Here is a 14303-nt window from a genome sequence, read left to right on the forward strand (position 1 = left end):
TCACTGCTGTGGAGACACTTGATATGGCTGCCTGTAATATTTCTGTAATGTTCTGCAGCCTTTGAATTGGTGATGGAACAGCCTCGTTGCCTCATGAGGGTCAGCAAGGCAAACTCACAATATATTCTGGTTTTCTGAATTATAAATATATATATATTTTTATAATAAACGTGTTAATCAATGCAAGATCCCAACACCCTTGGCAAGGTGATGCTTTCACACTACACATGCTGAGCCAGCCACATATTTCTAGAGTCAGGACTAACTCTTCTGGAAGGTATGCAGATAAGGAACTTAAAGTCCATCTAGCAGAAAAAGAAGGAAAAGGTTGAAATGGGATTTTATTTCCTGGTGATACAGTATATTTTAAATGTGAGGCTAAAGAGCAGACATGGTCCAAAGAAAAATAAAAATGGCCAATCACAACACCAAACTATGTACAAAATCTGGACATATAACCCAACAACAACCAATATATTTCATGGTGGGTAGGACTTTGGTGACTGCAAACTTTAATCACATTTATATTATCTAGAAATGTCGTAGTATGAAATAAACTCTCGGTGTATCAGTCTACTCACCAGGCCATAACCTCATCACAAAATCGCATCCCCTTAAATCCCAGTTAACACACTTTCTGCGGCTCTTCAGATACATGCACATGTAGAGCTGGCAGCCTGCTGCTTGTCGAGAAAACATTGACCCACTGAAACCCGATGGACTGTTGCTAATACTTTTAGATTTTTCTTAATCCTGCCTCATTCCATGAGCCCTCTTCAAGCGTCCCGTGCTCAGGCCCGATCCGGGAACCCCTGCCGGTGCCGCGTCAGGTGACTGATTCATTGCTGCCAATATGGTCTTTCGTCTTCAAAGTGGCAAAAAGCAGCGCCTCCTCCTCGCTCTAAGCCATAATCCATGCTCAGCTGTTGAACCCGGTGCTTTTACGTCTAACTCTGCTGAACCCTCCACGCGGTTCTGCCTTTGGGAGGGAGGGGGGGCGCGATCGATCCTCTGTTATAAATGGCAACAAAACAAAAAGGGGTAACCTGTGAAAAAGCAATCAATGTCTTCACAGGCAATTAATCAGTAACAGGGATCATGGCACTCTTAGGTTAGAAAAGTACTGCAAAATAGTTTTCCCTCTTGGCAACGATGAAACGAAAACCTAACCGCAGCGAGGCTAACAGCTCGGCCGTTTCAAGGTGCAAAACTGTTCCACAGCCTTAATTGTTTCAGTGTTTTGCTGGTCTGCCTTAAATGTATTTTCGGTTTTACTGCAGTTTCCATTCTGTAATGCTCACCGCTTTGTTTTGTAAAGGTAGGTTGTAAATATGGGATTTGTAATTTAACTCACTCACGGTCTGTGGTAAAGTGTTCACATGCCATAATTAGTGTACTATATGTTATGATCTGAGGTGACGCTTCAAATGTACATCTGGTTTACTGAATTCCTATAAATAACGGAACACTAAAAGTGCAGTCTCTCTTTTCTTCATATATGGCTGTGCAACAAAATGGCGCCTGCTGGCCCGCTGCATTTTTATGTCGTCATGGTGCTGGCCTCGGGGCCAGCTGGCGCCGTTTGAAAGGGATGACTGAGGGGCAGGAGGTGAGTGGGCAACCCTTCTGACCCTTATACTGACCAAGAACTCCACGGACAGGGTAAGTGGGAGTCGGAGTGGTTCTTAAGCCTTGGCACCTTTTTTGGGAGGGTGGGAGAGGGGCCTTGTTTCTTTTTTTTTTTAACGGGGGGGGCTTATTTTTAAATGTTTGCTTTTGGTTTGGTAAAGGAACCAAAACGAATCAAAGATGAAATCCAGAAAAAAACGAAATGAAAATTGGAGGACTACCACTCCCTACTTTCCAGCTTCCTCCTTACTTCCACTTTTGTGAAGAGGAACCACCTCCGCCTGGTTTCAGTCCTCCAGAATACTCCCCTGACTCTAAAGCAGCATTGAAATGTTCTGGCAGCTCCAGTGAATGACCCTTCTCTAAATGCCCTTAAAGCTCTTAGACGTAGCCCATTCACCTCTACCGCTCTATCCACTTTGAGTTCAGCTATCAACTCGGGAACACGCATTTCTGAAAATTATTTCAGGTTTACTTCACTTGCAGTCCTAGAACTAGCCCTGCCTTGCTGAACTCTGAACCGAAATATTTGTTAAGCAATTCCACATTCTCCTTGTCAGCGTCTACATCTTTCCATCCTTATCTAGAGTGATACCGGAGGACAGCGGAGTGAGGGCAGCAGCAACGCAGCGAATGCTGGCAGCAGTAAGAGGATGTGTGAGGAGCAGAAGCAACCAAGGCACGAACTGGGGGACAGGCTGACTAACCACCGTCCGAATCAGAGAAGAGAGGAATCAGCACCATGGTGCATAATGGGGGAGGAGGGGGGCAGTGATGGAAAGGCGGCTGGGGTTTCCCAGGCCACACTAGTGACAAGAAGTTGATGCCCAAAGTTGGGCATCAACTTCTTCCCCAATCTCCCTCCATTCCAAATGAAGGAATGAAAGGGAGATAGGGGGGTTGGGGAAGGCAGGAGAGAGGTTAGAGGAGTGCCTGCCAACCCACATCCCATTAAGCCCCAGAGCCACCTACCCCCACTCCTCCCCCCTAGAGCACAATTGCAAGACACCCACTCACCTGGAGCTTCTGTAACACCTACATCCAAGTCATGGGTTATAAAACATGTTCGTTGGCGTTGACGTGTAATTCTAAAGTTCTCTCTTTAGTTTTTCCTTAACATCCAAACACTCAATCCCACAAACAAGGAGAGGGTGGGACCAGAAAACCTTTCTCCCAGCCCTTCCTCTCAAGGTCAAACATTAGCCAGTATATAATCAGTCAGCTGCCCCTCCCAGCCATTCCCTGCATTTCTCTCTCAGAGTCAGGAACAGGGAGCTCATCAGCAGGGCCACAGCCTTTACTGTATGTACTCCTGGGGGAATTCTGCGCTACTGCGGAATGCAGAATTTGCGCAGAATTCCTCCTTCCCGCAGATTTCCTCCCTCACCTCACAGATTTCCTACCTTGTCGCCCTTCCCGCAAATTTCCACCATCGCCTCGCCGATTTCCTCCCTCGCCGGAAGACTATTCAAAACCGGAAGGACAGCGGCCATCGCGGGACAGGCAGAAAATAGCAGAGGAGGCCCCGGTATGCCGCGAATGGAGCGCATCCCGCAGCACATGCTCCATTCGCGGCAAAGATGAAGGCCCGGTGCGCCGTTTGTGGCGAAAAGGGAAGGCCCCCGTGTGCCGCGATCGGCACAGCCGGGCCTTCATCTTCGCCGTGAACGGAGCGTGTGCCGCGGTACACGCTCCATTCGCGGAATGCCGGGGTCTCTGCTATTTGCTGCTCAAGGTGAAAATGGAAGGCCCCCGTGTGCCGCGAACAGCGCTCCGGGCCTTCATCTTCGCAGCGAATGGCGCGGGTCCCGTGGCATGGGAGAGGGCAGGCCTCTCTCCCGCCTGCCCGTCGGCTGGCACAGGCGGCGCCGGGGCCCCTCGGAGTAGTATAATGGGTACACGATCAATCAAACTGATTGACAGGTGAGATAAGGATGACAGCAGCCAATCAGCGTTCACTTCCGGTCTAAGCCCCGCCCACGCCCCGCCCACTCCCCATAGAAGTGAATGGGGGCGTAGCCACGCCCCCTCCCGCCTCCTCCCGCCCTCGACCACGCCCCCAACCACACCCCTTCCGCCACAGGCCCCACCCCTTCCGCCACAGGCCCCACCCCTTCCGCAGCCAATCAGCATTCACTTCCGGTCTAAGCCCCGCCCACTCCCCATAGAAGTGAATGGGGGCGTAGCCACGCCCCTCCCGCCTCATCCCGCCCTCGACCACGCCCCAGGCCCCACCCCTTCCGCCCCAGGCCCCACCCCTTCTGCCCCTGGCCCCGCCCCAGACCCCGCCCAGACCCCATCGATGCTCCTCCCCTCCCAATAGAAGTGAATGGGGAGCCCCTCCCACCCCCAAACCGCCCCCCATGATGTCACGGATGACCCCGCCCACACCCCAACCCCAAGCCACACACCCCTGTGACGTAGCGGGTATGACATCACCGGAAGTCCACCCCACACCGCGCCCCCCAAAAACACACCCCCTAAAACGTCATCAGAAAGGGTCCTGTCGCTTTTTTAATGATGTCAGTATTAATGGACTCTGGCTGTTTTTGATGATTTCACCGGAAGTACAATACAAAAGTCCCGAAATATGCGCTCCTAGAACCTCCTGATGCCTTTTTAATGATGTCGGAGCCAGTAGTATGCTTTTAGGAGGCAGGAAAACTGCAGGAAATATGCTTTTTTTCTAGCCACTCTGTTTTTAAAAAACCAAACAAAATACAAGCTGATAGGAGGCAGAAAAAACAGTGGCTCGTTCTGTTGACAAGGATTTGGTTTTTTTTTTTAAAACAAGTGATTGAAGCTACCGGTGGTGAATTGCATGAACTGCAGGATCAAACTTTGCAAAAGACAGGTTTTGTTTTTTTTTTCCAAAAGACTAGGGACCGGGTAGTATAAAGGGTACGCTGTCACTCAAACCCCCAAGCCAAACCCCCCAGTGATGTCACCAGAAGCCCAAGCCCACCCCTCCAAGCCCTTGCTGTAGATAGGCATGCCCCAATAAAAAAATTACCAGAGAGCAGGCAGGAAACTGTGACTCATTCTGTACACAGAGACGGAGAATCCAATTACACCCCTTCCCTCCGCCCCCTCTGCCTCAAGCCGGCCTTCCCCCAGACCTAAATCTGAGCAGAGGATAATTGAAAGCAGTGGGGGGTGCAGGTTTGCAATGGTGAAACACAAGGCTTTAGTTTTGTTTTAAAAAAAACAGACTTCTGTATTTTACAGCCATATAAAAAACAAGAATGCACCAGCGGATCTTAAAGAAAATTTATAATGAGCCAGGAAATACCGGCAGTTTTGGCGGTATAACACCTCTTTTGCAGGCAGCTAAAGCATGTATGCCGTCTGTGACCAAGAAACAAGTGATTGATTGGCTTACAGAACAAGATGCTTATTCTTTACACAAACCTGCTAGGGTACGATTTAAAAGAAATAAAACCATAGTGTCAGATATAGATTGGCAATGGCAGGCAGATTTGGTTGATATGACAGCCTTGTCTGGTTATAACAGAGGCTACAAATACATTTTGACGGTGATAGATGTTTTGTCAAAATACGCATGGGCTGTGACCCTAAAAACAAAAACAGGTCGTGAAGTGGCAGAGGCCTTTGAAAATATATTTAAAGGTGGTCGTGTTCCCAACAAAATACAAACAGACAGAGGTAAAGAGTTTTTAAACAGATCTGTGAAGAGTTTGTTAAAATACAGGGGCATTCAGCATTTTGTGACCAACAACGATGTTAAGGCAGCAGTTGTGGAGAGATTTAACAGGACTTTAAAATCCAAAATGTGGCGATACTTTACAGCGCGCAACACTTTTCGCTATGAAGATGTGCTTCCGGCTTTTATGAACAGTTACAATCGCAGTTTTCACAGAACAATACAGGCCCGCCCCATCGATGTAACAACCTCAAACTCACTGCGGTTCTGGAAAGTAATCTACGGCAATAACAACAAACATGAAACTGCTAAGCCTTTTTTAAAAAAGGGGGATCATGTTAGACTGTCAAAAACTAAAGGGAAATTTGAAAAAGGTTATGAACAAACATGGACAGATGAGATATTTATAATTACTGACGTCCTAAGCAGGGGACAGAAAACAGTGTACAAGATACAAGATTATGGTGAGGAAACCATTCAAGGTTCTTTTTATCCTGAAGAATTACAGAAAGTCAGCCCTCAACAGGACAGAATATACCGCGTTGATAAGGTTCTAAAGGTAAAAGGGAGAGGTAAGAACAAGCAGTGCTTTGTGAAATGGCGAGGATGGCCTGAAAAATTTAACAGCTGGATAAAAGCATCAGAGATTCAAAACATTTGATTTGAAAAGGCCTTGTCTCATAAAAAGAAAAAAATGAATGAAGGGGGATTTTACGTAACGCTGCCTAGTAACGCCTCTGTGAGAATATTTCCACAAAACAACAGCTCTAATTTCACCACACAATTAGCTAGACCTTTGGACCTACAGGGCCCGTGGGAAGTGGGTCTGGTGGAAATACAGTACCCGAACACATGGGATAATATTAAAGAAGACCATAAATATGTTGTCACCACTGGTGAAGGAAGCACAGAGCATCACTTTGTTGTACGAAGAGGGTATTATGCAACCGTTCAAAACCTGACGGATCAAATGAACCACGACATGAACAGTGTCCTCAAAGCCATGGCACCACGAATCATCTATGACCCCAATATCCGAAGAATCAAATTAAAGTCAGAGGACAAAGCAGTAATTTCCGCAGGGGGTGACTTAGCGACCATTTTGGGGCTAGAAGCTAAAACGAATACGAACCGCTCGCTATTTCCAACGGATATCACAGGAGGGTTTAATACCCTATACCTGTATACGGATATTGTAGAGCACCAGCTGGTGGGAGACCATTTTGTGCAGCTGCTTCGTTGTGTTCCCACTAAAGGGGGTAAGGACGAGTTTATCACCTTCACTTATGATAAACCGCATTATGTTCCTGTGAACAAGCAGCACATAGACACCATAACATTTGAAATAAAGACGGACCAGAACCAACACGTCTCATTTCGCTATGGGAAAGTGATCCTTAAGCTACACCTGCGACCCCGGAAAACTATTTTTTAAAATGGTTGTGGTTAAATACTATGGGGACCCTGGCGCATACAGAAATTACTATGCAGCACAGGCCGGTGAAGGCCTTTCGGGGTATTACGGTGCTCCGGTCATGTACGGGGCTGGGATAGGCGGAATTTTTCGTAGTCTCTTTAGAAAAGCAATACCTCTTTTGAGAAGGGGTTTTGAGATTGTTAAACCTCATGTGAAAAGTGCAGCAAAAAACATCGCCAAAGATGTTATGGGCCGTGTCACAACGGCGGTTCTGCATAAAATGAACAATAACACAGAGCAGGAGGGGTCAGGATTAGTGGTTATTAGAAGAGCTGTTAAAAGAAAGAGAACAAATCAACAGGGGCCTCCTGAACCTTTTAAAACAAAGAAGACCAAACGTGCCAAGTCTCAAAAGACTAACCGCAAGGGGAAGAAGAGAAACCTCTCCGCCAAGAAGCAAGATATATTCTAAAAACTATGGCTTTTGTACATCAGGGGTCTGAAGAATGTTTGAAATCAGAACTGGATCTGTTTCAAACTGGCCCCCACACAAACCAGCATAGAAAAAAGTGTTTATGTGGAGATTCCGCCATTATCTGCCTTGTCAGAAACAGCCCCTTTAGATTTTTATATAGCCGGACATGGCGAGGATTACCTGGATTTGAACAACACGTTGCTATACCTGACCTGCAAAATCGTGAACGAAGATGGGTCCGATCTTGAAGTAGGGGCCAGAGTAGCTCTCGTGAACTATCCAATAGCCTCTATTTTTAGCCAGCTGGATGTCACTCTCAGAGATAGACTCATTAGTCAGAGCAACAACTGTTACCCTTACAGAGCCCTCATAGAACTGTTTCTCAATTACGGCGAGGGTCCTCTCAAAACACAGTTTACAAGCGGCCTATTTTATAAAGACACAGCCGGAAACCATGAAGTGAGAGACGTGGGATCGCGTAATAAAGGTTTTACCGAAAGAGCTGTGTTTACAGCCGCTAGCCATAAAGTAGAGCTTCTGGGACATTTACATAGCGATCTGTTTTTTCAAGAAAAGCTGCTCATAAATGGCGTGGATGTGAAAATTAAACTAACGCGGAACAAAGATACGTTCTGCTTAATGAGCGGAGATGCCAACGAGAGGTACAAACTCATTATTTTATCTGCAGCCCTCTTTGTAAGGAGAGTGAAAGTGTCACCGGGAGTGCGCTTGGGGCATGCAGAAGCGCTGCTGAGAGCTAATGTCAAGTACGCCGTGGACCGTGTAAGTCTGAAAGTCTTTAGCATACCGGCTGGCGCCCGTGTGACTAACCAGGAAAACCTCTTTTTGGGGCAATTACCCAAAATTATCGTATTGGGCTTTGTGGATAATGACGCTTTCAGCGGTAATTACTCTAAAAACCCCTTCAATTTTAAACATTACGATATTAACTTTGCTGCGCTGTATGTGGATGGTGAGCAAGTCCCAGGGAAACCTCTCCAGCCGGATTTCGATAACGGCTGTTGTATCAGAGAATACATGCAGCTGGTTCAAGCAACGGGTAAACATTTGAAAGACAGTGCTCTCTTGATTGATCGTCAAGAGTTTTACCAAGGTTATACCTTGCTGGCCTTTGACCTATCACCCGACCAAGAGTGCACGGACCACTACTCTTTGATTAAAACCGGTAATCTGCGGGCTGAAATCCGTTTTGCCATCGCTTTGCCACACACGGTGAATATGATTGTGTATGGTGTCTTTGACAACGTGATAGAAATTAACCACAGAAGGAACGTCCTTTTTGATTATCTATGATGATGAACACCGTACAGATCTACCGTATTTTAAAGAAGGATCCGTATGTTACAAAATCTTTTGTAGACGTCCTACCCAGTGACTGGCTGTCTGATGTACAAATAGAAAGGAAACCTGCAAGCTTGGTGGTAAATACCCACCCCCACGACCTTCCTGGAGAACACTGGCTAGCAATATACGTGACTGAAAACGGCACAGGAGAATTTTTTGTGCCGTGCACTCTTGGTCGGGTGATAGGTCAAAGGCCAGCAAGGTATAACCTTGGTAAAACTCTTGACGATCAATCAAGAGAGCACTGTCTTTCAAATGTTTACCCGTTGCTTGAACCAGCTGCATGTATTCTCTGATACAACAGCCGTTATCGAAATCCGGCTGGAGAGGTTTCCCTGGGACTTGCTCACCATCCACATACAGCGCAGCAAAGTTAATATCGTAATGTTTAAAATTGAAGGGGTTTTTAGAGTAATTACCGCTGAAAGCGTCATTATCCACAAAGCCCAATACGATAATTTTGGGTAATTGCCCCAAAAAGAGGTTTTCCTGGTTAGTCACACGGGCGCCAGCCGGTATGCTAAAGACTTTCAGACTTACACGGTCCACGGCGTACTTGACATTAGCTCTCAGCAGCGCTTCTGCATGCCCCAAGCGCACTCCCGGTGACACTTTCACTCTCCTTACAAAGAGGGCTGCAGATAAAATAATGAGTTTGTACCTCTCGTTGGCATCTCCGCTCATTAAGCAGAACGTATCTTTGTTCCGCGTTAGTTTAATTTTCACATCCACGCCATTTATGAGCAGCTTTTCTTGAAAAAACAGATCGCTATGTAAATGTCCCAGAAGCTCTACTTTATGGCTAGCGGCTGTAAACACAGCTCTTTCGGTAAAACCTTTATTACGCGATCCCACGTCTCTCACTTCATGGTTTCCGGCTGTGTCTTTATAAAATAGGCCGCTTGTAAACTGTGTTTTGAGAGGACCCTCGCCGTAATTGAGAAACAGTTCTATGAGGGCTCTGTAAGGGTAACAGTTGTTGCTCTGACTAATGAGTCTATCTCCGAGAGTGACATCCAGCTGGCTAAAAATAGAGGCTATTGGATAGTTCACGAGAGCTACTCTGGCCCCTACTTCAAGATCGGACCCATCTTCGTTCACGATTTTGCAGGTCAGGTATAGCAACGTGTTGTTCAAATCCAGGTAATCCTCGCCATGTCCGGCTATATAAAAATCTAAAGGGGCTGTTTCTGACAAGGCAGATAATGGCGGAATCTCCACATAAACACTTTTTTCTATGCTGGTTTGTGTGGGGGCCAGTTGAAACAGATCCAGTTCTGATTTCAAAACATTCTTCAGACCCCTGATGTACAAAAGCCATAGTTTTTAGAATATATCTTGCTTCTTGGCGGAGAGGTTTCTCTTCTTCCCCTTGCGGTTAGTCTTTTGAGACTTGGCACGTTTGGTCTTCTTTGTTTTAAAAGGTTCAGGAGGCCCCTGTTGATTTGTTCTCTTTCTTTTAACAGCTCTTCTAATAACCACTAATCCTGACCCCTCCTGCTCTGTGTTATTGTTCATTTTATGCAGAACCGCCGTTGTGACACGGCCCATAACATCTTTGGCGATGTTTTTTGCTGCACTTTTCACATGAGGTTTAACAATCTCAAAACCCCTTCTCAAAAGAGGTATTGCTTTTCTAAAGAGACTACGAAAAATTCCGCCTATCCCAGCCCGTACATGACCGGAGCACCGTAATACCCCGAAAGGCCTTCACCGGCCTGTGCTGCATAGTAATTTCTGTATGCGCCAGGGTCCCCATAGTATTTAACCACAACCATTTTAAAAAATAGTTTTCCGGGGTCGCAGGTGTAGCTTAAGGATCACTTTCCCATAGCGAAATGAGACGTGTTGGTTCTGGTCCGTCTTTATTTCAAATGTTATGGTGTCTATGTGCTGCTTGTTCACAGGAACATAATGCGGTTTATCATAAGTGAAGGTGATAAACTCGTCCTTACCCCCTTTAGTGGGAACACAACGAAGCAGCTGCACAAAATGGTCTCCCACCAGCTGGTGCTCTACAATATCCGTATACAGGTATAGGGTATTAAACCCTCCTGTGATATCCGTTGGAAATAGCGAGCGGTTCGTATTCGTTTTAGCTTCTAGCCCCAAATGGTCGCTAAGTCACCCCCTGCGGAAATTACTGCTTTGTCCTCTGACTTTAATTTGATTCTTCGGATATTGGGGTCATAGATGATTCGTGGTGCCATGGCTTTGAGGACACTGTTCATGTCGTGGTTCATTTGATCCGTCAGGTTTTGAACGGTTGCATAATACCCTCTTCGTACAACAAAGTGATGCTCTGTGCTTCCTTCACCAGTGGTGACAACATATTTATGGTCTTCTTTAATATTATCCCATGTGTTCGGGTACTGTATTTCCACCAGACCCACTTCCCACGGGCCCTGTAGGTCCAAAGGTCTAGCTAATTGTGTGGTGAAATTAGAGCTGTTGTTTTGTGGAAATATTCTCACAGAGGCGTTACTAGGCAGCGTTACGTAAAATCCCCCCTTCATTCATTTTTTTCTTTTTATGAGACAAGGCCTTTTCAAATCAAATGTTTTGAATCTCTGATGCTTTTATCCAGCTGTTAAATTTTTCAGGCCATCCTCGCCATTTCACAAAGCACTGCTTGTTCTTACCTCTCCCTTTTACCTTTAGAACCTTATCAACGCGGTATATTCTGTCCTGTTGAGGGCTGACTTTCTGTAATTCTTCAGGATAAAAAGAACCTTGAATGGTTTCCTCACCATAATCTTGTATCTTGTACACTGTTTTCTGTCCCCTGCTTAGGACGTCAGTAATTATAAATATCTCATCTGTCCATGTTTGTTCATAACCTTTTTCAAATTTCCCTTTAGTTTTTGACAGTCTAACATGATCCCCCCTTTTTTAAAAAAGGCTTAGCAGTTTCATGTTTGTTGTTATTGCCGTAGATTACTTTCCAGAACCGCAGTGAGTTTGAGGTTGTTACATCGATGGGGCGGGCCTGTATTGTTCTGTGAAAACTGCGATTGTAACTGTTCATAAAAGCCGGAAGCACATCTTCATAGCGAAAAGTGTTGCGCGCTGTAAAGTATCGCCACATTTTGGATTTTAAAGTCCTGTTAAATCTCTCCACAACTGCTGCCTTAACATCGTTGTTGGTCACAAAATGCTGAATGCCCCTGTATTTTAACAACTCTTCACAGATCTGTTTAAAAACTCTTTACCTCTGTCTGTTTGTATTTTGTTGGGAACACGACCACCTTTAAATATATTTTCAAAGGCCTCTGCCACTTCACGACCTGTTTTTGTTTTTAGGGTCACAGCCCATGCGTATTTTGACAAAACATCTATCACCGTCAAAATGTATTTGTAGCCTCTGTTATAACCAGACAAGGCTGTCATATCAACCAAATCTGCCTGCCATTGCCAATCTATATCTGACACTATGGTTTTATTTCTTTTAAATCGTACCCTAGCAGGTTTGTGTAAAGAATAAGCATCTTGTTCTGTAAGCCAATCAATCACTTGTTTCTTGGTCACAGACGGCATACATGCTTTAGCTGCCTGCAAAAGAGGTGTTATACCGCCAAAACTGCCGGTATTTCCTGGCTCATTATAAATTTTCTTTAAGATCCGCTGGTGCATTCTTGTTTTTTATATGGCTGTAAAATACAGAAGTCTGTTTTTTTTTAAAACAAAACTAAAGCCTTGTGTTTCACCATTGCAAACCTGCACCCCCCACTGCTTTCAATTATCCTCTGCTCAGATTTAGGTCTGGGGGAAGGCCGGCTTGAGGCAGAGGGGGCGGAGGGAAGGGGTGTAATTGGATTCTCCGTCTCTGTGTACAGAATGAGTCACAGTTTCCTGCCTGCTCTCTGGTAATTTTTTTATTGGGGCATGCCTATCTACAGCAAGGGCTTGGAGGGGTGGGCTTGGGCTTCTGGTGACATCACTGGGGGGTTTGGCTTGGGGGTTTGAGTGACAGCGTACCCTTTATACTACCCGGTCCCTAGTCTTTTGGAAAAAAAAAAAAAAACCTGTCTTTTGCAAAGTTTGATCCTGCAGTTCATGCAATTCACCACCGGTAGCTTCAATCACTTGTTTTAAAAAAAAAACCAAATCCTTGTCAACAGAACGAGCCACTGTTTTTCTGCCTCCTATCAGCTTGTATTTTGTTTGGTTTTTTAAAAACAGAGTGGCTAGAAAAAAAGCATATTTCCTGCAGTTTTCCTGCCTCCTAAAAGCATACTACTGGCTCCGACATCATTAAAAAGGCATCAGGAGGTTCTAGGAGCGCATATTTCGGGACTTTTGTATTGTACTTCCGGTGAAATCATCAAAAACAGCCAGAGTCCATTAATACTGACATCATTAAAAAAGCGACAGGACCCTTTCTGATGACGTTTTAGGGGGTGTGTTTTTGGGGGCGCGGTGTGGGGTGGACTTCCGGTGATGTCATACCCGCTACGTCACAGGGGTGTGTGGCTTGGGGTTGGGGTGTGGGCGGGGTCATCCGTGACATCATGGGGGGCGGTTTGGGGGTGGGAGGGGCTCCCCATTCACTTCTATTGGGAGGGGAGGAGCATCGATGGGGTCTGGGCAGGGTCTGGGGCGGGGCCAGGGGCAGAAGGGGTGGGGCCTGGGGCGGAAGGGGTGGGGCCTGGGGCGTGGTCGAGGGCGGGATGAGGCGGGAGGGGCGTGGCTACGCCCCCATTCACTTCTATGGGGAGTGGGCGGGGCTTAGACCGGAAGTGAATGCTGATTGGCTGCGGAAGGGGTGGGGCCTGTGGCGGAAGGGGTGTGGTTGGGGGCGTGGTCGAGGGCGGGAGGAGGCGGGAGGGGGCGTGGCTACGCCCCCATTCACTTCTATGGGGAGTGGGCGGGGCGTGGGCGGGGCTTAGACCGGAAGTGAACGCTGATTGGCTGCTGTCATCCTTATCTCACCTGTCAATCAGTTTGATTGATCGTGTACCCATTATACTACTCCTCGGCACCGCTCGCCCCGGCCGCGTCGGGCCGCTCGAGTCTTCAAACCTCCGCCTGCCCCCCCGGGGTGGGAAAGGCGCCAGGTACCTGGAACCCAGAGGGAAGGGTGCTCTGCCGGACGGCTCCGCGTCCCGGGAAGGCGGCGCCTGCCCGCCGTTTTCCGCGACCCCCGAGGACCGCGATCCGTCCGGGGCGCCGGGCGACCCACCCGCCCTCTTTCTCCCTTTTCGGGAGGGAAAGCCGGACCTTCCCTCGGCTGCAGGAAGAGAGCACGTTGGGAACTGAAGGGGAGAATGTCTCCCCGGTGTCGGGACCCCAGCCCTTAGGGGAGGAAGCTTTTCCCATTAGGGAATCGGAAGCGGAAGCGAAAGAGGGGGAACTGCATTCACAGACCGAAGACTCGGAGGTTAGGCTGTGTAGACAGCAGGAGATGAGTGCTCTCGTTTCTAAAGTCTCAACTAGAGGGCAAGCATGGAGATTTTTAACTCCCCAGGAACTACTAAAAGGTTTCTCCAATTTTACTACCAGGTTCCATAAGAAGTTTAGAACCCATAGAAATGACAGTAGAAAAGGAGCAAACGGTCCATCCAGTCTGCCCAGCAAGCTTATGGTAGCATCAGCCACGCCACACAAGACTCCCCCATACTTAGTTTCCCAAACCATCAAAGTCAGGGCCCTTGCTGGTTTCTGACTGAGTCCAATTCCCCATTACCTCTTGCCGTTGAAGCAGAGAGCAATGTTGGAGCTGCATCACAAGTATCAGGCTTATTGGTTAAGGG

Source organism: Rhinatrema bivittatum, chromosome 6, assembly GCF_901001135.1.
Source record: "Rhinatrema bivittatum chromosome 6, aRhiBiv1.1, whole genome shotgun sequence".
In the NCBI taxonomy this organism is placed as follows: domain Eukaryota; kingdom Metazoa; phylum Chordata; class Amphibia; order Gymnophiona; family Rhinatrematidae; genus Rhinatrema; species Rhinatrema bivittatum.